The following is a 25329-nucleotide window of genomic DNA, read 5'->3' as shown; positions in this document are numbered from 1 at the left end:
TTAGTTCATTGGCCCCTTGCCTTTGTCTTTCTTCTTGGAGGGGGAGGAGTCATCTCCACCCTTTTTGGAGGATACTTCTTGTGCTTTCTTATCTTTGGGCTTCCAGAAACCCAGCCTTCTCATGTAGGACTTCATATTTTCTTTGTCCTGATACGCAATTTCCTCCTGCCGTCCACTGAGTTCCTCCAATTTCTGTATATAGGTGGGGTAACTGGGATTCAAGTTGGCTACTGCATTGCACTAGTAACTCAACTTAGTTTGTTCATAGCAGTCATATTCCCTTCTTGCTATAGTTCTAACTTCATAGAGGCGTCTGAATTCAGTAAGGCTGTCCATTTGATGTAATTGATGTTCCAGCATCATCCCTTAGCTGCCTTGCAATTCTTCCTAGTTGATCCTTTCTTGCTGCTCTTTTGGTTGCTCAAAGCTTCCTTGGAGGTTTTGTATGTTCTCATTCACTTGGTTCCATTGCTCCCTTTGGCTACTTTAAAATTGGTTGACATCTTCCCTCAATTGATGTAGATCTCCCTTCATTTGGTGCACGTCTCCTTGCAGCTGTTCCCAGTTCATTCTTTCAGGAAATTGTTGGTATTGTTGGTATGGTGGTGGTTGAAGTGCTGGAAATTGTGGTTGCTCCTCTGCCTCTTTTTCTCTCGTTGTTGTGGTTGTGGCACATGAGCATGAGCTCTATGCTCTCTAGCCCTTTAAAGTGGATTGACGGCCAACACCTTGGCCATCTTCTTGGCAGTTATAGGCTTATCTTGCTTTACCAACACCTCATCAATCACCTTCTCAACTCCAGTGCCATCACATAGCTCTTGTATGATGTTGTGGAATGCCAATCTTGTGCTCTCGTTAGTGCTTTTTAGTATCTTGTTGATGTTGTTAGCAATCAACTCCCCAACATTCATGTCCTCTCCCTTCATTATACTGTATATAAGTACAGCCCTCTCATTGGTCACCTCAGATGTGTTTGATGTAGGGATCAAAGATCTTCTCACAAAGTCTAACCACCCTCTAGCTTGGGGGCTCAAGTCCCTCCTCCTCAGCTGGTTGGGTTTTTATCTTTGTCATTGATCCATTGCACATTTAGTACACAGATTTCATTTAGGATTTCATTAAATCCTAGGTCTGGTTGCTTCATCCTCTCCTCATAACTCTGAGTGGAGTTGATCCTTTTCACCATCAGCACCCTTTCTATTTTAGAGGGACTATAGTCAATGAACTTCCCCCTCACATAGCTAATATACCCATAAGTTTACCCTGGCTGTGGCACAGCATTGGCATAAAACTCCCTTACCAATCCTTCCACCACTTTCTTTGGTGGGTTACAGAAGAGTGCCCAACCCTTATTGTTGATCTCAATGTTGATCTCAAGGTGCTCATTCCTTCCTAGTTGGAAGCTGACCTCTGGGATGATCTCCCTCTCACTCACCCAACCATAGAATTAGTTTTGGTTGAATGCTGAGAGAAATTTGTACTCATTGAAGTTTGAGCTTGAGGAACCTGAGGTTCGTTCTTTGGTCTTTCTTTTCTTTAAGGTTGAGGATTTTGGTGGTGCCATTGGGTGGAGAGAGAGAGGATGTTTGAGGGTTTTGAGATATTAATGGAGTGTTGCAAAGAAACACAAGCAAAACAAAGTTTTGCCCCAACACCAAACTTAGCACTTGATTGTCCCAATCAAGTTGAAAGACAAAGAGAAAGAAGAAAAAAGAAAAAAAAGAAAGGTCCCTGTGAGTTTTTTTGTGTGTATGGAATGGGTTCTGAAGTGGGAGGGAATGGGAAGGGTAGGGGATTTATAGGAGTGAAGGGTGTGGTTCGAATGGTGGGAAAAGAAGGGAATTCAATGTTTTCCACTTAGGGAGTGGCGCCTAGCATGGGAAGAGGCGCCAACCCTTATCCCACTGTGCCCTCTGAATATGTTGAGTTCTAAAGTGTAAGTACAGTTTGACCTCCTTGTTATCTATCAAGTGGGCCCCATTCAATCTCCTGAAAAAAAAAGAAACCGAAAACCCCATTAGTAATGACAAAATGATCCTCCACATTCCTTTTCAATGCTAGTGAATGGAGTTGCAATTGATGGGTGTACCTTGGGACACCAAACTTAATTCATTTGCATCTTAATAAATTGGGTTCATCATTGGGTTTTTAATGTGTTCATGGGAAAGAAGTAATTCCAATCCTTTCACATTCTTTGCTTCTATTCTCCCCTGAACACATTAAAATTCTCATTCAAGCCTCCACCAATATATTAAATGCTTCTAAATTGAGTGGTATTGGGCTTGCTGATTGATTCTCGTATGGTGGTGGCCAAACCAAACTTAATCTCTGGGCTTACTCCTTAAAAATTTTATTTATCCAAATGGTTGTAAGCTTAGATCAAGTTGGAGAGTGGCCACACCAAACTTAGCTTTTTAGCTAGTTCTTAGACCAATCACAGATCATCATTAATAAATGCTTTCATCCAACTGCACTTCCAAAAATAGGAGACAAATTAACTCACAAAGCTATCTTAACTATCAAAACTGAAATTAACTTCCAAAGCTAATATTCACAATCTACTTCTAATAAAGCAATAAATCAAAAGGATATAGAGTGTTGGGTTGCCTCCCAACCAGCGCTTCTTTATCGTCACTAGCTTGTCGTTCTTCCTTTTTCAGTTGAGGTGGTAGTTCACTCTCCTTTCATCTAGTGAGTCCCCCAGGTAATGCTTGAGTCTATGTCCATTTGCAGTGAAGGTTCTCTGTGTTTTGTCCTCCATGAGCTCCACTTGACCATAGGGGTACACTTTGATGATGGTGAAGGGTCCAGACCATCTAGACTTAAGCTTCTCAAGGAAGAACCTAAGTCTAGAATTGTACAATAACACCTTTTGTCCTTCAATGAACTCCCTCCTTGCTATCTTTTGGTCATGCTATCTTTTTGTGTTCTCTTTGTAGATCTTTGCATTCTCATATGCTTGGTTCCTAAATTCTTCCAGCTTATTGAGTTACCTCAGCCTCTTTTCTCCAGTAGCTTGCTCATCAAAGTTCAGTAGTTTTAGAGCCTAGAAGGCTCTATGCTCCAGTTCAACTGGCAAGTAGCAAGCCTTGCCAAATACCAGTTGGTATGGTGACATCCCAATGGAGGTCTTGAAGGCTATCCTGTAGGCTCATAAAGTATCGTCTAGCTTCTTAGACCAGTCCTTCCTTGAGCTTCCAACAGTTTTTCAAGAATCATTTTTAGCTCCCTGTTGGAAATCTCTGCTTGCCCGTTGGTTTGCGGATGATAAGGGGTTGCCACCTTGTGTTTGACTCCATATTTGAGAAGGAGTGCTTCCAGTTGTTTATTGCAGAAATGTGTCCCTCCATCACTAATGAGTGCTCTGGGAACTCCAAACCTGCTGAAAATGTTATTTCTTAAGAAGCTCATTACAACCTTGTTGTCATTTGTGGCGGTGGCAATAGCCTCCACCCACTTTGACATATAATCTACAGCCACAAGTATATAACTATTTGAGTAGGAGGATAGGAAAGGCCCCATGAAGTCAATCTCCCATACATTGAATAGTTCTAGCTCCATTATAAATCTCTGTGGCATCTCATTATTCCTAGGTAGATTTCCAGCCCTTTGGCATTCATCACACCTTGACACCAAGTCCTTTGAATCTTTGAAAATGCTTGGCCAGTAGAATCCACATTGGAGCACCTTGGCTGCTGTTCTTTCTCCACTAAAGTGGACTCCATATGCAGATCCATGACATTGCCAAAGCACCTCTTGTCCTTCTCGATGGGATATACACCTCCTCAAGATCCCATCAGCACACTTTTTGAACAAATATGGCTCATCCCAGATATAGTATTTGGCATCTTTGATGAACTTTCTCCTTATGTGTTTGTTGATGTTGGTTGGTAGTTTCCCAATGGCCTTGAAATTGGCTATGTCAGCAAACCAATGGGTCTCTTGTATCATCAACAATTGTTCATCCGGGAAACTTTCATTCATTGCAAGATGGTGTGCTCCTTCTTCTTCTTGTATGATCCTTGAGAAGTGGTCAACAACTTTGTTCTTTGCTCCACTCCTATCCTTAATTTCGATGTCAAATTCTTGGAGTAGCAGGATCCATCTTATTAGCCTTGGCTTGGACTCTTGCTTGGTAAGCAAGTATTTGAGTGCTGCATGATCAGTGAATACAATTACTTTAGAACAAATGAGATATGATCTAAATTTATCAAAAGCAAAGACAATGGCAAGTAATTCCTTCTCTGTAGTGGTGTAGTTCTTTTGATTCTGATTAAGGACCTTGCTGGCATAATAAATGACATGCACCAATTTATCCTTCATCTGTCCTAAAATAGCACCCACAGCAAAATCTGATGCATCACACATCAACTCAAAGGGTAGATCCCAACATGGTGGTGCTATGATAGGTGCAGAGGAAAGTTTGTTCTTAAGCTCCTCAAAGGCTAACATGCATTCATTATCAAAAACAAAAGGCACATTAGAGACAAGTAGGTTGCTCAATGGCTTGGCAACCTTAGAGAAGTCTCTAATAAACCTCCTATAGAAACCAGCATGTCCCAAAAAGCTTCTAATTGCTTTGACATTGCAAGGTGGAGGTAACTTTTCAATCACCTTTACTTTTGCCCTGTCCACTTCTATGCCTTTCTTTGAGATTTTATGATCAAGGACCACTCCTTCCGTAACCATGAAATGGCATTTTTCCAGTTTAAAACAAGGTTGGTCTCTTGGCATCTCTTTAGCACCTGGGCTAAGTGATACAAGCAATCAGAATATGTGTTACCAAATACTGAGAAGTCATCCATAAATACCTCAATAAACCTCTTAATCATGTCTGAAAATATGGAGAGCATGCACCTTTGGAATATTGCAGGTGCATTGCACAGTCCAAAGGGCATCCTCTGATGAGCAAAAACACCATATGGACAAGTAAATGAAGTTTTCTCCTAGTCCTTTGGGTTTACAACTATTTGGTTGTAACCCGAATAACCGTCAAGAAAGTAGTAGTATTCATGTCCAGCCAGCCTCTCAAGCATTTGGTCCATGAATGGTAGAGGGAAGTGGTCCTTCTTGGTGGCTTCATTGAGCTTCCTGTAGTCAATGCACATGCACCAACCAGTCACTGTTCTTGTTGGTATCAGCACATTCTTCTCATTTGGTACAATAGTGATTCCTCCTTTCTTTGGAACTACTTATACTGGGCTCACCCAAGGGCTGTCTGAGATGGGATAGATCACCCCAGCTTGCCACAACTTCAACACTTCCTTTTGGACTACCTCATTCATGGTTGGATTCAACCTTCTTTGTTGTTGCCTTAAGGGCTTAGCACCCTTCTCAAGTAGGATCTTGTGCATACACATTGAAGGGCTGATCCCTTTTAAGTCTGTGAGTGTCTAGCCTATAGCATCCTTGTGTTGTTTCAGCACTTGGATGAGCTCCTCTTCTTACTCTTTACCCAAGCTTGAGTTGATGATCACTGGGTAGGTGCTGTTGTCACCTAGATAGGCATATTTCAAGCTTGAAGGTAGGGTTTTTAGCTCTAGTTTTGGTGCCTCTTCTCCATTATTGTCTTTGTGGTTTGTCATGATTGAACTTTCCATGGTTCCTTGTGGTGGTTCTTCACGTGGTGCTTGTTGCTCCAATTCCATACTTCCGTCATATTGCTCTTCTTCCAAAACTCCTTAGACTATTTGTTCTATGGTGTCCACCATCATGGATTCTCCTATTGCTTCCTTGGGATAACTCATTGCCTTGAAGACATTGAAGACCATCTTTTCCTCATGTAATCTCAAGACTAGTTCTCCTTTTTGCACATCAATGATGACTCCAGCAGTAGCTAGAAATGGCCTTCCTAGGATAATTGAAGTGTTTTCCTCTTCTTCCATATCCAGCACAACAAAGTCAGCTGGGAAGATGAATTCTCCCACCTTCACCAATAAATCTTCCACCACTCCATGTGGAAACTTGAATGTCCTGTCAGCTAGTTGGAGTGCCATTCTTGTTGGTTTGGCTTCCTCAATTCTGATCCTTCTCATCATGTTCAAGGACATGAGATTGATGCTAGTCCCCAAGTCACACAAAACCTTTTCAATAGTGATATCCCCTATGATGCAGGGGATTTGGAAACTCCCTGGGTCCTTCATTTTCTGGGGGAGTTTCTTTTGTATGGCACTACATTCCTCAGTTAGGACTACAGTCTCCTTTTCTCCCCAGTTTCTTTTTCTTGTCATGAGCTCCTTCAGGAACTTTGCGTAGAGGGGCATTTGCTCCAGTGCTACAACAAATGGTATGTTAATTTGGAGCTTTTTGAAGATTTCCAAAAATCTGGAAAACTGGCTGTCCTTCCCATCCTTCCTTAGCCTTTGTGGGTATGGTGCCTTTGGCACATAAGGCTTCAAGATTGGCTTTGGTGAAGATGGGCTATGAACCTCTTCTTTCTTCCTATTTTCAGGCTTTTTTGCAGCTTCTTTTTCGTGATTCTCCTGGTTTGGGGTGGCTTCTTCTATCACTTTTCCACTTCTAAGTGTGATGGCCTTGCACTCCCCTCTTGGGTTGGCCATGGTGTCACTTGGAAATGTGTGTGTAGGCATTGGGATTTGCTTGGATAAGAACCCCACTTGTGCTTCCAGCTTTGTGATTGCTGCACCTTGGTTCTTCAAATTTGACTTGTATTCTTCTTGGTTGGCATGTATCTTCTTTTCAGCTCGTGCTTGCCTTTCCAAGAGGGTGGAAATGGCCTCTGTGAGCTGTGATGATAGTTGTGCTATTGCGGTCTCTACTCTCTCAAAGTTACCCTTGATTTCACACGGTTGTGAGGTTGGGGTTAGTGTGTCTTGATGGTGGTGTGTTTGCTGGTTGGAAGGATATGATGTGTGAGGTGGATTGTGGTAAGGTCTGTTGTTATGTGACTGATGGTTGGAGTTGTGATTCTGGTATTGATTGGCTTGGTATGGTTTGTTGTGTTCTTGGTTGTGATTTTGTTGGTTCCCCTACCCAAAATTTGGGTGGTTCTTCCATCCTGGGTTATATGTCTTGGAGTTAGGGTTATATGGTGGTCGAGAGGGGTTATGCACATACTTTTCTTGCTCACATTCAACTTCTGGTTCATTTTCTTCTTGGGGTGGTGCTTGAGCTTGGAAAACTACAACTTGATTGTTTTCCATTTTCTTGGTTACGGCTGCTAATTGTGCTACAATTGCCTTATTTTGTGGCAACAGGGCATCCATAGAATTGAGTTCCAGCACCCCCTTCTTTTGGCCTCTTTCTGAAGCATAGAAGTAGTCATTCTCAGCTACAATTTCAATGAATCTATGGCTTCCTCAATGGTCTTCTTCTTGTTGAGTGAACCCCCTGAAGAGTGGTCAACAACCTTCCTCGATTCATAGGTTAATCCTTCATAGAAAATGTGGAGCTACACCCACTCATTAAACATATCTAGTGGGCATTTTCTTGTTAGATCTTTGAACCTCTCCCAAGCCTCATAGAGTGTTTCACCATCTAGCTGTCTGAAGGTTTACACCTCAGCTCTTAGCCTGTTGATCCTCTGTGGAGGGTAAAATCTCGCTAGAAATTTGTTCACAACATCCTCCCATATAGTTAGGCTCTCCTTGGAGAATGATTATAACCACTTTGTTGCCTTATCTCTGAGTGAGAAAGGGAACAGAAGTAGTTTGTAGGTGTCAGGGTGTACACCATTGGACTTTACAGTATCGCATATTCTCAAGAATGTGTTGAGATGTTAATTTGGATCTTCTTGAGCACCTCCTCCCTATGAACAGTTATTTTGGACTAGGGTGATGAGTTGAGGTTTCAACTCAAAATTGTTGGCATGGATTGTTGGCTTGAGGATGCTGTTGCCACAGTTTCCTAGATTCGGGTTGATATAGGAGCCTAAGACTCTCCTCTCTTGCCCAACTTGATTTCCAGCTCCTCCTCCAACATCTTCGTGCACTTCATTTTCCATGATGGTTATTAGATCTTCTTCTACTGATTCTTCTCCAACTATACCCTTGCCTCTAGCCTCCCTCCTCAATCTAAGGAAGGTTCTCTCAGGTTCACTATCTAAAGAGGATGAAGTCTTTCCTTTTCTACCTATCATACGGTCAACACGCAGCAAGAAAAGAGCAAGTGAATGAATCTCCTTAGTTAAAATTAGTGATTAGCTTGAGTGATGCAATTAAACAAACAGTTAGAAGAGTGAAAGTATAAATAATGAATAGCTAAAGAAATCTCAGAAAGACAAGAAAGAAAAGCAGAGATTAGAAAGGAATTTAAAGGTTACACTAGGAAATAAATAAGAAAAATATTAAGGAGAAAAATAAAAATAAAAAATGCTTAATCTAGCTCTCCAATCAGTTTAATCATTGTCAAATTCAAACCAATCCCCGGCAACGGCGCCATAAAACTTGATGGGCGGAATTCACTACCCTTTCCCAATAATATTGATGAATCTGCTCTTGGCAAGCGCACCAAAATTATCATCAAGTATTAACCCATAGTGGAGTGGGATCATATCCACAAAGATTGGTAGATTTGAGCAATTTTAATTAATTGGTGAATTAGTCAAGCTCAACAAAATTAGTTGTAAGTGCAGAATTATAAATGGTAGAAATATAAATGGCAAAGGAATAAAAGAAAGCAATAAAATGCAGAAATGGAAATAACAGGAATGTAAAAGGGAATGGGATTTTGCAGAATGTAATTAAAGCTATAAAAGAATGGGAGAGATAAGAATGGGAGAATTCATTGAGATCAGGAGATATTGTCTCTTTGGATTAAATCCAGCTCATATTCTCTTCAATCATGGAACTCATTGACCTCTTGGCAATCATGATTGATTGAGCCCCAATCCCTTGGTGACTCAATCTCTCATATCTTGATCAATAGCCAATTCCTTGGTCTAATTGCTCATGAAGAGAGATATGCTTGGTCCCTGATTATACCACACATCATCATAGGTCCAGGTAGAGGGAGGATTGTATGTCACCATATCCAAACACCAAAACCCAGATTCTACTCAAGTGTGAAAAGGGATTTCTAGCATGGTTTCATGTTTCCTTTTCCAAGGTTCCCATGAAACCCATTTTGCATTCAATCTTTTTTCCAAGTTAATTGAACACTAAGCATGAAAATCGAAATTCCTTCAAGTAAATCAAAGAGAAGATGAAGAGAAGAAGAAATTCACTATCATTAATCCATCAAGAACAATAGAGCTCCCTCTCTCAATGAGAGGAATTTAGCTACGCATAGCTCAGAGAGAAAGTACAAAAGATGGAAGAGATGAAGTGTGAAAACTAAAAAGTGAAATCCCAAAACTAATCTCTGTGACTTGCTAACCCCCTTTTTCCAATACTTCCAACGGTATTTATACTACTCCTAGATCTAGAAAATAAAAGAATATTACAAAAGTGAAAAGAAAATTACAATTTGGAGGGAAAAGAAACTCAACAAACGTGATCTTCCAGCTGGCGTACAACTGGCACTTCTCTGGCGTGTCACGCTCCTTCTATTTCTGATTTGGCATGCCACGCCTCTCCATTCAAGTGGCATGCCATCCTCTGCTTAACCCCTGGCGTGCCACGCCTTCGAGCCAAAGTGGCACGCCCAAGGTCATCTTCCTTATCTCTGTGCTTCTGGAAATTTGTACCAGCATGGCACGCCCAGGGTCTGGCGTGCCACGCCCTTCTTAAAGCTTCACCCCCTTGCCAGCGTGCCACGCTTCGTCATCCAAGTGGCATGCCTGAGTTCATTGGCTCCTCTTCTTCCTCTCTGGAAAATACTACCAGCATGCCACGCCATGAGACTGCCGTGTCATGCCCTTCATTTGCTTCATCTTCTTGCTGGCATGCCATGCCTCATCTCGTAAGTGGCACGCCTGAGTTCACTGGCCCTTTAATTTCTCCTCTGGAAAATACTACCAGCGTGCCACGCCATGAGACTGGTGTGTCACGCCCTTTATTTGCCATAGTCATAAAGGTTGGCGTGCCACGCCTGGATGTTCAAGTGGCACGCTAAAGTGAGATGATTGAGCTGGCGTGCCACGCCTTTGATACCAAGTGGCACGCCCAGCTTTATTTGGCCTCCTTAGGTGCTGGCGTGCCACGCCTCATCACTCAAGTGGAACGCCTTAGTGGTACTTCTTGAGCTGGCGTGCCATGCCTTCGATACCAAGTGGCACATCCAGCTTTTGCATTGTCTCCTTGTTCACTGGCGTGCCACGCCTTGTTACTCAAGTGGCACGCCCATTCAATTATGGGTCTCATAAGCTTGGCGTGCCACGCCCAAGTGAACTCTGGGGCTGGCGTGCCACGCCTTCGACACAAAGTGGCATGCCATAATGATGGTTCTTTTAATAACGAATTGGCGTGCCACGTCCTGCTTCTGGCGTGCCACGCCCCTTTGATGGTCTTCATTTTTGTTCTCTGGAATGTTGTACCGGCGTACCACGCCCAGCTTCTGGCATTTGTTCAAAGTGGCACGCCTGCTTCACACGCCCCACTTATTTTGTTGTTTTCTTTCCCATTTTTGATTTCTTCTCCACCTGAAATCCAGCACAAACTCATTTCAAAGCAATGTACTATGATATTCATCAATTAAGGCATGAATTGCAATGATCAAATGAGATTATGCCTTTTTTATGGTCCTTTTTATGCAAGAAAAAGGGTAGATGATGTAAGTCATCGTGCTTCTTCTTCTTGAATCTCCATCTCTTGATCAATCTCTTCCAAGTCTTTAACCATGACATGTCTTGGAGGTTGTACACCTTCCGCAACATCAAATGCAACCATCTTGGAAGGAGGCTCTATGACTTGATTTTCCCATGGAGGCTCTGCGTCTCCTAAGTCTTCAACCACTTCCTCTTCTTCGATAATTTCGGCTTTCTCCACTTGCTCTAATACAAAATCACAATCCTCAGTTTCCACTGGAGTTTCCAATCTCTCTTTCATGCTACGCTCCTCACTTGATTATTTACGAGTGGCTATTGGTGTATCTGGAATATTCAAGTATTGGGAGGCTAATTGATTTACTACCTCGATTGAGGTAGCAATGAATTTTAGTACATCCCTGTTCATCTTCGCTTGCCCTTGAAGAAGACCACGAAGGATGTCATCCATTGGAGATTGGGGTGGATATGAGGGTCCATTACTTGGAAGGAAGGGTTCATGATAAGAGGGTGGTTCCTCATGATAAGGATGTGGTGGTTCTTCATTCTCCATCTTTTCCACTTGTTGTACCACACACTTCAGTTCTTTTTTCTCAAATTGAGATTCTTTATCCATGAGAGCTTCGGGTGCCATTCGACTTACCGCTCGGTCCAATTGACGAAGGGTTACTTGAAATTGATACACTGTTTCCTTGAGACGATCCTATGATTCTTGTTGCACTCGGCTATCATAAGTAGGATCATAGTGCTCTTGGATTGATGGATATGGACATGGTGTATATTGAGGTGGTGATTTTTGGGAGTAATTGGGTTGGAATTGGGGTGGCTCTATGTATGGTTCATAGGGTGGTTGGTATAGTGGATATGGGTTAGGGTTATATGGAGGTGAATGGTGGAAAGGGGCTTGTGGGTTTGGTGGTTCAAAGGTATGTTGGGGAGGTGGTTCATTAGCATATGGTGAGACTTGTTGGTAACTACAAGGGGGTCCACCATATTCATCATCTTGGTACGCTCTCTGGAATGGTTCTTGACCATAGTAATTTAGGGGAGGTGGTTTGTCACGAAAGGGTCCACCATAACTATTGTCTTGATATGCATCATAGAATGGTTGTTGGTTATAGCACACTGAAGGGGGTTGTTGCCAAGAGGGTTGATCAAATCCTTGTGGCTGCTCCCATCTTTGATTCTTCCGACCTTAATGCCTATTTTCTTTATATTTTCCATTCCTTATAACAATATTGAAACTAAACTTAAAGCCAGAGGGGTAAGAATTCATAGTAGCTAAAGAAAATAAAAATAAAAACAAAAACTAACTAAAAAAAATTAATGAAAATAAACTCCTAAAACTAGAAACACTGACAACAATATAAGATAAAGATTTGAAAAAGGTTTAAATTTTGAAAAGGTCTGATTTTTTTTTTTAATTTTAAATTTAAATTTTGAATTTTGAATTTTGAATTTTGGAATTTAAATATTGAAATTTGAAATTTGATTTTTGAAATAAGATAAGATAAGATTTCGAAAAAGATATGATTTTTGAAAAAGATTTGAATTTTGAAATTTAAAACTAAGATAAGATAAGATAAAAATTTTAAAATAAAAATTTGAAATTTTTTTATAATTTTTGAAAAAATCAATTAAAATAAAGAAGAAAGATAATTTTGAAATTAATGAGGAAAGAAAAAAATAATAAAATGACACTAAACTTAGAATTTTTAGATCAAAGCAAAGAAAACAAACAAAAATATTTACAATAACCAATAATAAGGCATATGTTTACAATTCCCCAGAAACGGTGCCATTTTGACGATCGAATTCATGACGGTTTAGAATTTTATAGAAATAATTACGTTGTAAGTATAGTTTCTAAACCAACAGAGAATCCTTTCGTACAAAAGTTTTGGTTGTCACAAGTAACAAACCTCTAATAAAATTGATAACCAAAGTATTCAAACCTCGGGTCGTCTTCTCAAGGAATTGCAGGGATGCGTTCTTATTATTGGTTATGGAAAAAGTATCTTTTTGGGGTTTTTAAATAGGTTGAACAAGAAAAGTAAATTGCAAGAAATTAAATTAATAACTAATAAAGCTCTTGGCAAGGTATGAGAACTGGAATTCCTATCCTAGTTATCCTTATCAATTGTGATGAGAATTGGATTTTGCTCCCACTTTGTTAACCTCTAACTATGAATGTAAGTTAAGTGGATGAATCAATTTGATTCCTCAGATCCTAGTCAATTCCTAAGAAAAGACTAGAGTTAGGGGAATTCAAATCAATCAGCAAAGAATTCCTATTTTCAATCAACAAGGAGTTTGATAACTCAAGCGTCTCCAATTACTCAACCAAAGCTAAGAATGAAAAAGCTAAATTAAAATAATAAATATGAAATACCTCAAATTGTATTAAATAGAGAAATCAAATTAAACATGAGAATCCATAAACTAAGTGGCAACATCAAATAATCAATAAGAGAAAATGAATAAACTAGAGTACTAGAAGAATTAAAGGTAGAAGAGAAATCCTAATCCTAAAACCTAAGAGAGAGGAGAGAACCTCTCTCTCTAGAGAACTACATCTAAAACCTAAATTGTGAAATATTAGCCTATGCTTATGAATGAATAGATTCCCCCACTTTATAGCCTCTAATCTGTGTTTTTTGGGCCAAAAATTGGGTTAGAAACAACCCAGAAATCACCCCCAGCAATTTCTGGTACGTACAAGTCGCTGCGAAGTCACACGGAAGCGTCGTCCATGCGGATTGCATTTTTTCCAGGTCACGCATTCGCGTGATTCACGCGTACGTGTTGCGTATCTTCAGGGTAGCTATGGCAAATTATATATTGTTGTGAAGCCCCAGATGTTAGCTTTCCAACGCAACTGAAACTGCCTCATTTGGATCTCTGTCACTCAAGTTATGACAATTTGAGTGCGAACAGGTCAGGCTGACAGCTTTGGCAATTCCTTCAGTTTCTTGTATTTCTTCCCATCCTCTGAGCCATTCCTGCCCTGTGTCTCTGAAATCACTTAACACACATATCACGACATCGAATGGTAGTAAGAGGGGATTAATATTAGCAAATATAAGGCTAAAGAAGCATGTTTTCAATCATAGCACAAAATCAAGAAGGAAAACGTAAAACCATGCATTTTGTATGAACAAGTGTATGAAAGATTGATAAAATCCACTCAATTGAGTACAAAATAAACCGTAAAATAGTGGTTTATCAAGCTCGGACAGCCATCAAACCACAGTATCTGGCCGACTTCATTACAACGTACACTGACACCCTGGGAACTCCCACAAAATGGAATCTCTACGTGGACGACTCTTCAAACAAAACCAGGAGTGGGGCAGGTGTAATTATATGAAGCAATCAGGGAACCCAAATCGAGCTAAGCAACCAAGCTGAATACGATGCACTACTGGCTGGTTTAAGGCTGGCTAAGATGGTAGGAGCTTACCGTGTTCAGTGATTCACAAGTAGTCACCTCACAAATAGAATGGAGCTACCAAACTAAGTATTCCACCATGAAAAAATACCTCGGGTAATTCGGGGGACTCTGGATAAAACCAGAGAATAGCTTGGACAATTCGGGAGACCCTAGACAAAATCAGAAAACAGCTCGGACAATTCGAGGGATATGAGGTCCAACATATATTCCGAGAACAGAATGCCCGAGCTGATGTACTTTCAAAACTAGCCAACACCAAACCAGGGGCAATAATAGAAGCCTCATCCAAAAAATGCTGTAAAACCTATCAATCTCGGAGGAAGCAAAAGTCCTAACCATATCAGGTCAGGGTCGTTCCTCCCGGAGTCAAGGAAGGAAAACAAACCCTCTCCTTAGGGTCTGGCAACACCAACTCATAATTCTTCTCTTTATCCCTATCCCTACAAATTCTATGGAACCTCATAAGTCACACACAGTACTCAAGGTTAGCCACAGTAACAAACATTAAAACTATGGAATCTAGCCAGTCAGACATGCCGTCCGGGATCTTAGTAGACATCTCAGCAATGTTTTTGCGGGAAGACATAGGTCAAATATTCCTACAGTAAGAAAAAGAAAAATGGGGTTACTACCAAACAACTCGGGCAAATAAGGAAACAACTTAGACAATAACAACAAAACATCAAGTGTCACATACAGCAGTAAAAGGGAAACCCCAAGACTCACACGAAAGTCCAGGGGCACCCTTTGGAGGCAACAACAGAGCATAAACCCAAATACAAAGTCAAAGCTTTACATCAAAAGCATGCTAACTTCCACATTGCCCCCACCGGAGGAGCTCATCAGTGTAACATCACATTGGCTGTTCGCAAAGTGGGGACTCGACCTCCTCGGACCCTTTCCCCAAGGATCGGGACAAGCCAAGTTCCTCACTGTGGGGGTGGATTACTTCACAAAATGGATTGAGGCAGAGCCCCTAGCTAATGCCACTGCTTAAAGAAGTCAGAAGTTCTTGTATAGAAACATTGTTACAAGGTTTGGTGTTCCTTACTCTATTACCACAGACAATGTCACCCAATTCACAGATACAGGCTTTAGAAAGTTGGTAGCTAACCTAAAGATAAAGCACCAATCCACATCAGTAGAACACCCACAAGCCAATAGACAAGTAGAAGCTGCCAACAAAGTCATACTAGCTAGGTTAAAATGGAGACTACAGGACGCAAAGGGAGCTTAGGCTGAAGAAGCCCCCACAAGTCCTACGGGCTAAAGATGCTCCCACAAGTCCTACGGGCATATCGGACAACTCCACACTTAACCACGGGGGAATCACCCTTCCGATTGGCTTACGGAATGGAGGCAATGATCCTAGTAGAGATTGAAGAAGGATCCCCCGGAATGATCCTCTACAATGAAGAGGTCAATTCCCAAATCCAAAGAGAAGAACTCGACCTACTTCCAGAAGTCTGAGAAAGAGCTCAGATTAGAGAGGAAGCACTAAAGCATTGATTGGACCTAAGATCGGTTAGGAGAAGGGAAGCTAGCAGCCAACTGGAAAGGACCATACCAAGAGGAGCAGAAATACTGGGGAAAGGTCACCACAAAGTGTCCGACCTCGAGGAACAAGAGCTACCAAGGTCATGGCATGCCTGCAATCTAAGAAGGACGCCAGGCCGAGATCTAAAAGATTGCCCGACCTAGAAGGGTAAGAACTAACATGTACACACTCTTATTCATATCTTCATTTTACTGTTTAAAAGTTTGTAGATTCCCTACAAAAGTTTATTCTACCAAGACGCATTAATCGAAACACGAAAATTCATCATCCGATTTCTACAAGGTCGGCATGGTGAAAACCAAATTCACCGCCCGATCACGACATAGCTACAAGTCGGCAAGGTGAAACCGAAATTCACCGCCTGATCACGACAGAGCTACAGGTCGGCAAGGTGAAAACAAATTCACCACCCGACCACGATGAAAATCGAATTCATCGTCCGAATTTTGATAAAAGTCGGCAAAGTGAAAACCAAATTCACTGCCCGACTTCTACAAAATCGGGAAGATGAAAAGCGACAGAATAATGCAAGAAGTTATAAAAAGTGATCCATGAATAGAGACCTGACGAGGTCTGAAACAAAAAATGGATTGCTAGAAATAACTTAGAATAGACCGACATAAAAGAAGTCGGACCAGATCAAAGCGACAAAAAGTTATAAAAAGTAATCCCTAAAAAGCGGTCTGGCCAGCCTTAGAAAGAAGAGTACTAGAAATAACTTAGAAGGGACCAACATGATGAAGTCGGCCCGACAAAGCTACAAAAAGTTATAAAAGTATTATATAAAAAGAGACCTGACAAGGTCCAAATAAAATGGATTACTATAAATAACTTGGGAAGGGACCGACATCAAGAAGTTGACCCAAGCCGATTAAAGGGACAGAGTTATAAAAAGTAAATCCATAAAAAAGAGATCCAACGAGATCCAAATAAAAATGGATTACTAAAAATAACATAGAAGAGACCGACAAAAAGAAGTCGGACCAACGAAAGCTACAGCTTGGACAGACAAGAAGAAGTCGGACCAACGAAAGCTACAGCTTGGACCGACAAGAAAAGTCGGACCAACGAAAAACATGGGCTAAAGGGGACATAGCTCCGCCCAAAAAGCCACGGCTCCACGACAAGGCAATCAAAATTGTTCAGACCAACTTAAAAGGTTCTACCAGAACACTAAAAAAGTTGTCGGACAAGTTAACCCCATGGACCACCTCGACCAAATAGAAAGTGGACGAAACCAGAAGTGATCAAAAGAGGTCGGATAACAAAGTACCAACACTCTACAAATATCCATAAAAAGGACAAAGACATCTCGTAAACGGTCAGATAAAGGCCAGGAATGCTTTGCTGAAAGGTACGAAGTCTTGAAAAAAGACACTACTTAAACGGCAAGAGCACAAATCAAAACGGCGCTAAAAGGTCATCCAAACAAACTATAAAACGGTTCCCCATTAAAACACTACCTAAAAAGTTATTGGATTATGACAAAAAAGCCCGAGAAATGAAGACGAACACGTCGGAAGAAGGTTGAAAATACTTCTCAACAAACTAAAAAGGGCAATACCAGACTCGCACAAAGGAGAAACTACTCAAGATCGACCAAAGTCAGGATGCTTGAGCACGACTTCCTCAAAGAGATCGAAGCTCTGAAAGCACAGATCCGAACTCGAGCAGGGGCAAAGTCGTACATGTCGATGTCAGCTAAAGAAGAGGCGCCAGTAAATTTCCCAAAAAAGAACAAGCCAAAAGGTTGGGAAACAACTTAAAGCTCAAATGTGCTTAGCTAAAAGGGATACAACTCCGCTCAAAGAAGGCACAATCTCAAACAGGGCTACGAACGTCATCCGAGATTAAAAAAGGTTCTATATAAAGAACACTAAAAAGTCATTGGACAAGTCACTAAAACCCCAAATATCAAAGCCGCAAGGATATCTTCGCCAAAGCAGAGCGTTATCAACACAAACTTAAAGCAAGGCGTGAATCCAAGTGTAGAATACCCACACTATCACTCAAAGGAAGTCAGACTAGGAAGTACCAAATCTTCAGAAAATCTGCAAGGATTGCAAAGCAATGAAGAAACAAGCTAGACAGATGCTTGAGCACGACTTCCACAAAGAGATCGAAGCTCTGAAAGCACGATCTCACGGAAAGGTCCGAACTCAAACAGGGGCACCGTTCATACATCGGTTCGAGCTATAAAGGACCGGGTTGGCCGACCTCTTAAAGGGTTGGCCGACCTCTTAGAAAGTGGGCCCATGACCGACCTCTTAGCAGGTTGGCCCATAACTGACCTCTTGGAAAGCTGGCCCATTACCGACCTCTTCACGAAGAGCTCGGCCAAATTGCCATAAGAGGCCCAAGCAGGCCCAAATGAAGGGACACAGCCCAAATCTAAAGGCAGCCAAGGCCTAGAAGGATAAAGGCGGTTCCCCTTAAAGATAAGATAACTTTACTCAAAGATAAGATAAGATAACTATCTTATCTCCAGAAAGGTCACTCCACACTATTATAAATACACTGGAGCACCCAGGTATAACTCATACTCTGATTCTACAAAAAACCTGCCTAAAGCACGTGCTAACTTAAGCATCGGAGTCTCTTGCAGGTACCACCACCCTATGGTGATGAAGGATCAGCAGCACCACCAAGTCCAACAAGTCGGACACGACAGCTTCGGCCACCACCGCAGATCTCATCCGAGATCGACCTACAGTTTCAGGTAACCCTCGGAACAATATCTGTTCAAGAGCCTCTGCAAAAGGGATCTTGATTTCTAGTGTTCTGAGATAATCCACAATGCGGGCAAATTGTTCATCTTTTTCCTCTTGACGGAGTTTCTGAGAAAATGGCATTTTAGCTTTATACTCATCAATCTTTGTTGATGAAGACTGAGTACCTTGTGTATTGGAAGGGGGGTTACTAGCTATCTTAGGAGGTTTGTTATCAGTATGTGACTGCCCTCCCTTGCTTGGGCGTTCAACGCCAATATTGCTGCCCCCTTCCTGGCATTCAATGCCAGGGCTACTATTCCCTTTTGGGTGTTCAATGCCCTTGTTGTTGTCCCTGATTGGGCATTCAATGCCAGGGATGGATACCCCATCTTGGTGTTGAACGCCAATGACATTCCTCCTTGGGCATTCAATGCCTTCAGAGACGTCTTGGACATCAGTCTAGTGTTCTTCTGTTAGCTTTTCTTCACTTGATCTCCTATTGCACTGAGGTTGGGTGTTTAAGGATTTTCCATTCCTTAGTTGAATAGCCTGGCATTCCTCTGTTATCTGCTTAGATAACTGCTGCCTTATTTGACTCAGTTGGGGTTCTACATTCCTGTTAGAAGCTTGAGTTTCTCGCAAAGCCTCTTGCAGTTCCAGTAGTTGTTGGGAAAGGGGGTGCAGTTGCTGAGTCAATGGGCTACCTTGCTTTGGAGGGTTAGGTTCAGTAGATATCGCCTTAACCTCTCCTTTCATAAAAATCTCAGTAGCTGAGTACAGATGCTGATTAGTACCAACTATCTCAATAAGCTCATGAGCCTCTTCGATGGTCTTTCTCATGTGTATGGAACCACAAGTAGAGTGGTCCAGAGACATTTTAGCCTTGTTTGAAAGTCCATAGTAGAAGATATCTAATTGTACCCATTCTGAAAATATTTCAATGAGACGTTTTCTTAGCATCCTTCTATACCTCTCCCATTCATCATAAAGAGATTCACTATCTCCTTGTTTGAAGCCTTGGATGTCCAGTCTCAACTGGTTCATCCTCCTTGGAGGGAAGTATTGATTTAAAAACTTGTTTACTAGCTGTTTCCATGTTTTCAAGCTAGATTTTGGCTGGTTATCCAACCATCTCTTTGCTTGGTCCTTTACAGCAAAAGAAAAAAGCAATAGTCTATAGACATCTTGGTCTACCCCCTCATTGTGCACTGTGTCAGCAATCTTTAAGAAATATGCCAGAAACTCAGTAGGTTCTTCCTGTGAAAGTCCAGAGTAATGGCAGTTCTGCTGGACCAAAGTAATGAGTTGAGGATTTAGTTCAAAGCTACTTGCCCTGATGGGGGTATGCTAATACTTCTTCCATATAAGTCAGCAGTGGGATTTGTATAAGACTCCAAAGTTCTTATGAACTCTTTATTCCCATTTAGATTCATGATGAAGAAATCTAGGAGAAGAAGAAGAATTAAGGATATAGATGTAAATTATAATTAAAATATTTTTGTTTTTGTTTTATTTATTTATTTAGTTCAAAATTAAAAGCTTAATTAATTAAAAAGATTTGAAATTTAAATGATATAATTCAAAAAAGAAGAGAGAGAAAGAGAGAAGATATTTTTGAAAATTGAAGAGAGGAGAATTAGTTAAGAAGTTTTGAAAAAGAAGAAAGAGAAAATAAGATAAAGATTTGAAAAGCCGTTAAGAAAGATATGATCTAAATTAAAAAGATTTGAAAAGATAGTTACTTGTTTTCTCTTACTTTTGGAAAAGCTTTGAATTTAAAATTTGAAATTAGAAAAGATAAGATAAGAATTTGAAAAGATTTGAAAAAGATAAGATTTGAAATTTGATTTTTGAAATAAAAATTTGATTTTTAATTTTGAATTTTGAAATTTTAAATTTTGATTTTGAAATAAGATAAGATAACATTTTAAAAAAGATATGATTTTTTAAAAGATTTTATTTTGAAAAGATTTGATTTTGAAATTTAAAACTGAGATAAGATAAGATAATGATTTTGAAATTAAAATTTGCAAAATATGTTGTAATATTCGAAAATTAAGATAAAGATAAGAAAAGATATTTTATTTTTTTTAATTTTTGAATTAATGAAGAAAGAGAAAAACAACAAAAATGACACCAAATTTAAAAATTTTAAGATCAAAACAAGAAGAAAAACAAGAACACTTTGAAGATCAAGAAGAACACCAAGAACAAAACTCAAAGAATTCAAAGAAAACAAGAACATGCAAAATACACCAAACTTAAAAATTTTGAAAACCAAAGACAAAAATATAAAACATTTTAAACAAAAGACACAAGAAGACACCAGACTTAAATATTGACTCAAGACACAAATAAAAGGCACTAATTTTGTAAATTTTTAGAAAAAAGACTCAAAGAATTCGAAAATTCAATAAGAACAAAAACAAAAGGCTCAAACCAAAAATAAAGATTAAATAAAGAAATGAAAAGGTTTTTGAAAAATTTTTTGAATTTTCTTTCGAAAAAGAGAAGAAAATAAAATAAGACTCTAACAAGCATAAAGACAATACCTAATCTAAGCAACAAGATAATCCGTTAGTTATCCAAACTTGAACAATTTCCGGCAACGGCACCAAAAACTTGGTGCACAAATTCCCATACTTCGTACAACTGAATCAGCAAGTGCACTGGGTCGTCCAAGTAATACCTGAGTGAGTCAGGGTCGATCCCACGAGGATTGTGGCTTGAAGCAAGTTATGGTTATCTTGTAGATCTTAGTCAGGAAGATAGAAGAGGTGTTGGATTTGTTAAATGTATAAAAAGAAAAGAAAGAGAACTTAACTCAGAAGTTATGTAAACTATGATAAGAAGATGGTTCAGGCTTGGAGATGCTTTATTCTTCTGGATTAATCTGGTCTTACTGTCTTCTTCAACTGTGAGTGATTTCTTCTATGGCAGGCTGTATGTGATCAACGCCGGTTGAGAGGTCACCAATGCTTCTCCAGATCTAAACCCTAGGGTTAGTTTGGATCCATTCTGATTGAGGGTGAACCTCCTGCAGTTCATTATCCTTAGTGATCCTACTCAAAATTCCACAGACAAGGTCGAATCTTCCGGATTAGAGAATACTGCACCTTTGGGTTCTAGCATCTACCACAAAGACTCTAATCTCCCCATACTTCGGCTGAACTAGTGTCTTGAGAAGTCCCCAACGAAGTCGTGGATTAGCCGTCTAAAAGATGTATAATCAAGCTAATGGTTCAATGGTTTCTAGTTACATATTCACACGAACCCAAGAAGAACACGGATGGCTATCAGGCACGCGGTCTTAGAATGAAGAATGAAGATACATCTTAGAATAGAGAATCAAACATGAATTGAGAAAGAACACTGGTACTTTATTGATCCATAAAACTCAACAGAGCTCCTCGTTTCAACCTAGGAGGTTTAGAAACTCATACTAATAGAGAATACAATATGAGAAACGTGTAAAGTGTCAAAAGGTCCTGAATAGTGTAGAAATTCTCAAATAAATATTAGACTAATGACTAGGGATTACATAAAAAGGGTAAAATAGTCTTTTAGTGCTAAAATCTACTTTTGGGCCCACTTGGTGAGTGTTTGGACTGAGCTTTGATGATATCCAAATGCTAGGAGGCCTCTAGGGTGTTGAACGCTGGCTAGGGGGTGCTTTATGGGAGTTGGACGCTGGCCTCTTCTCCTTTGGGCGTTGGATGCCTGGATTGGGGTAGCTGGTTGGCGTTGAACACTAGTTTTGAGCCTTCAATTCTGAAGCAAAGTATGGACTATTATATATTTCGAGAAAGCCCGGATGTTAGCTTTCCGTAACCATTGAGAATGCTCAATTGGACTTCTGTAGCTCTAGAAAAGTTCTTTCGAGTGCAAGGAGGTCAGATCCGGGCATCATCTGTAGCACTTTCTCTGCCTCCGAATCAGACTTTTGCTCTAGCTCCTCAATTTCAGCCAGAAAACACCTGAAATTACATAAAAACACACAAACTTAAAGTTGAATCCAAAAAGATGAATTTAACACTAAAACATATGAAAACTTAAACAAAACATACTAAAAACTACCTGAAAATTATGGCAAAAAGTGTATAAAATATCCGCTCATCAGAACCCTCACAGCCCGCTCTCCTAGCCTTCTCTCCCATCCCTCTCTCATAAACCTCTGTTGCACACTCAATCACACCCTCTCTCGTAGCCCTCTGTCTCAACCCTCGCAGCCTCTATCGTAAGCTTCCTCCTCAGATTCGCAACGCTCGCACCCTCTCTTGCAACCCTTTATCGGTGCTGCCTTCATCGACGCACCCTGCATTGGCGGTCACTCTCTCTCACAAACCTTACCACCATTGACGCTGCCTCTCTCTCACTCCTCCTTCAATCGTATGTCCCTCTCCCTCAATCGTCGCTGTCTTTCCTGCAATCGGCGCTCAACCCTCACCATAAACACTATAATGTAAGTATTTTTTCCCTCGCTGTTTCTTTGTTCCTATGCGATAAGGTTCATTACTTTGGTTCCCTCACTATTTCGCTGTTCCTATGTTGCAGTGCTGTAGAAATGGAAGTGAATCAAATGTTCATTACATGGATGTTTGGATATTGACACCTTAAATTTAGAAAAATGTTAGGATCTAATATTTTTAGCATACAAAAAGAGAGAATTGGTTAATGTTAATTTAAATATGAAAAAATATAAACAAAAATAGATACCTAATCATTTATCTGTTATGTTTGGTGGATGGTGTGTAATTTGCAAAAATGTTTCACATAATAAAAATATTATCTTATAAAAGGAATTGCACAGATCACACAATTCAGTGAAATTTTATATTAACATATGAAATCTAATTTTTTTAATTATTCGTTATATTGGATTGAGTATATATATCAATATATGATATTTACAGTTCATCATGCTTAATTAAACACAATTAGTTCTTGCTGCTTTCCTTGTTATTGTTGTGATGCACAAAGACCTCAATCTCGAGGATTTCTTGTTCCTCAGTAAGGACAAGAATTTTTGTTCCTCTCAAAGCCACCAACTTTGGTTTCTCTTTCTTCTTCAAACTAGGTTCGTATGCTTAATCACGCTCTCTATTTGATAGGGTTAATTAATCAATGCTTAGTAATCACATTTATTTAGAGTTAGATTAGTTAGTTAGCAATCAAGCACATAATGAGAATTCAGAAGAATTAAGGTGATTTGTATTGTTCAATGTTGATCAAATAAGTTTTGTTCTGTTTTATTTGAGAATAGTAAATGTGTTTAAAGGCCTTGTTGGGAGTGCCTACTGTGTTGCTTCGGAGGTGCTATATAGAAGTTATAGGCATGAAGCTGATGTTTGGAGTACCGGCATTATCTTGTACATTTTGCTCTCTGATGTCTCACCCTTCTAAGGGTGGTGAGAACTTAACCACACGGTCTTAACGGGAAGTTTTGAATTGTCACAAGAAGATACTTGGAAGGAAATGAATGGATTTCAACCACAGTGATTATCGCTTGTGTTATGAATCTTTTCCAAGAACCAACAACTACTTATTCAAAACCCTAAATTCATATTTCCATCATAAAATCTTAAAAGTTATATATACTGTATGAATGAGCAACTTGTTCCAAACATAGGTTCATTTAGTATATGCTGAACCATTTTGATTTTTCATACTTTACTAAATCTTAAACATAAATCAATCACAGCTTTCGACCCAAGCAAAATCAGTTAACATAGTACCCACCACAAGTCAATGTGCATATCAACCATTACCAACTTACCAAATTACAACCTCCGGCCCAACCAGTCATGGCCTTTGGCCCAAAATAATCAAATCTTAGCCTACGACCCGCAACAATATCAAATCTCAACTTCCGGCCCAAAACAATGTCAAATCTCGGCCTCCGGCCCCACATATAATCACTTACATACCACCACACTCCAAACCAATAAGTCACAATTACACGCAATCAAATAGATATGCAAACAATCAAATATAGAGAGCAAGTATGACAAGTAGTACAATTAGCAATTAACAAGATGTCAATTAGGCAATCCAAGTAATTATACAGATCCAAGCAAATTCAAACAAATGCAGTATGATGCATGCTTGTCCTATTGGCTATGAGCTCACATGTCGGTTAAACTGTCAGAACCCGACACATTCGGTAGCTAACCCGAATATTGTCTCTAGGTTGCGCATCCCCAAGCGGAATACAAACGAAGGAAAGTGCCTTTTCACATTGAAGGAGTGTGTCTTTCCACCTTCTCCTTGAGGAATTACGAAGGATTCTGCCTTTTCACATTGAAGGAGTGTGCCTTTTTACCTTGCAACCAAAGAGAGATGTAGGAGAAATAATATGAAAGAGACTACATTTTCACATTGAAGGAGTGTGCCTGTCCACCTTTTCCACATACACACCCCAACAAAAGAGAGAATCATCCATCCTCAACTTGCCTATTGGTGACAAGTCATCTTAGGCTAGTTTTGCTAGCATTTTTACTTGTTTTTATTAGGTTTCATGCACTTTCTTGCACAATAAGTAGGTGATTGGATTGCAATTTCATGTTTGTCTTGATTGAATCAAAAATTGTTAATTTTATGCATTATCATGAGATTTATGCTAGAATTTATTTGATTATTATGAATGTTGCAAAATCTTATGCTTTTGGCAAGGCTTTGATTGCATATGTTTGATTGATGAAGCAAAGAAGAAAAGCAGGGGAGAAGAATGCTATGCTCGTTGAAGAACGCTACGTTTTCCTGCACCTTAACGCTCACTTTCAAAGAGTGCTATGCTCTCCAGCAACGCGTACGCGTACAGGACGCGCATGTGTGAAGCAAGCATTTTGGAAGATCCATGCGTACACGTGCATGACGCATACTCGTGGGTGTGATTAACGCTCGCAAGCAAAGAATTCTACGCTCTCTTTCAACGAGCGCCTGC

At 40.1% G+C, this 25329-nt stretch overlaps 1 non-coding gene across 1 annotated transcript; it reads left to right on the top strand.

The window, feature by feature from the left end:
- The first annotated feature begins 7426 nt into the window (after window positions 1-7426).
- LOC112714085 (small nucleolar RNA R71) lies at window positions 7427-7534 on the top strand. The gene has a single exon (XR_003159041.1). It is a non-coding gene; the product is annotated as a small nucleolar RNA R71 (small nucleolar RNA).
- The last annotated feature ends 17795 nt before the right edge of the window (window positions 7535-25329 follow it).

Source organism: Arachis hypogaea, chromosome 9 (assembly GCF_003086295.3).
Source record: "Arachis hypogaea cultivar Tifrunner chromosome 9, arahy.Tifrunner.gnm2.J5K5, whole genome shotgun sequence".
Lineage (NCBI taxonomy): Eukaryota > Viridiplantae > Streptophyta > Magnoliopsida > Fabales > Fabaceae > Arachis > Arachis hypogaea.
Note: the sequence above shows the minus strand (reverse complement) of the source record. Positions and strands in the feature narration are given on the sequence as shown.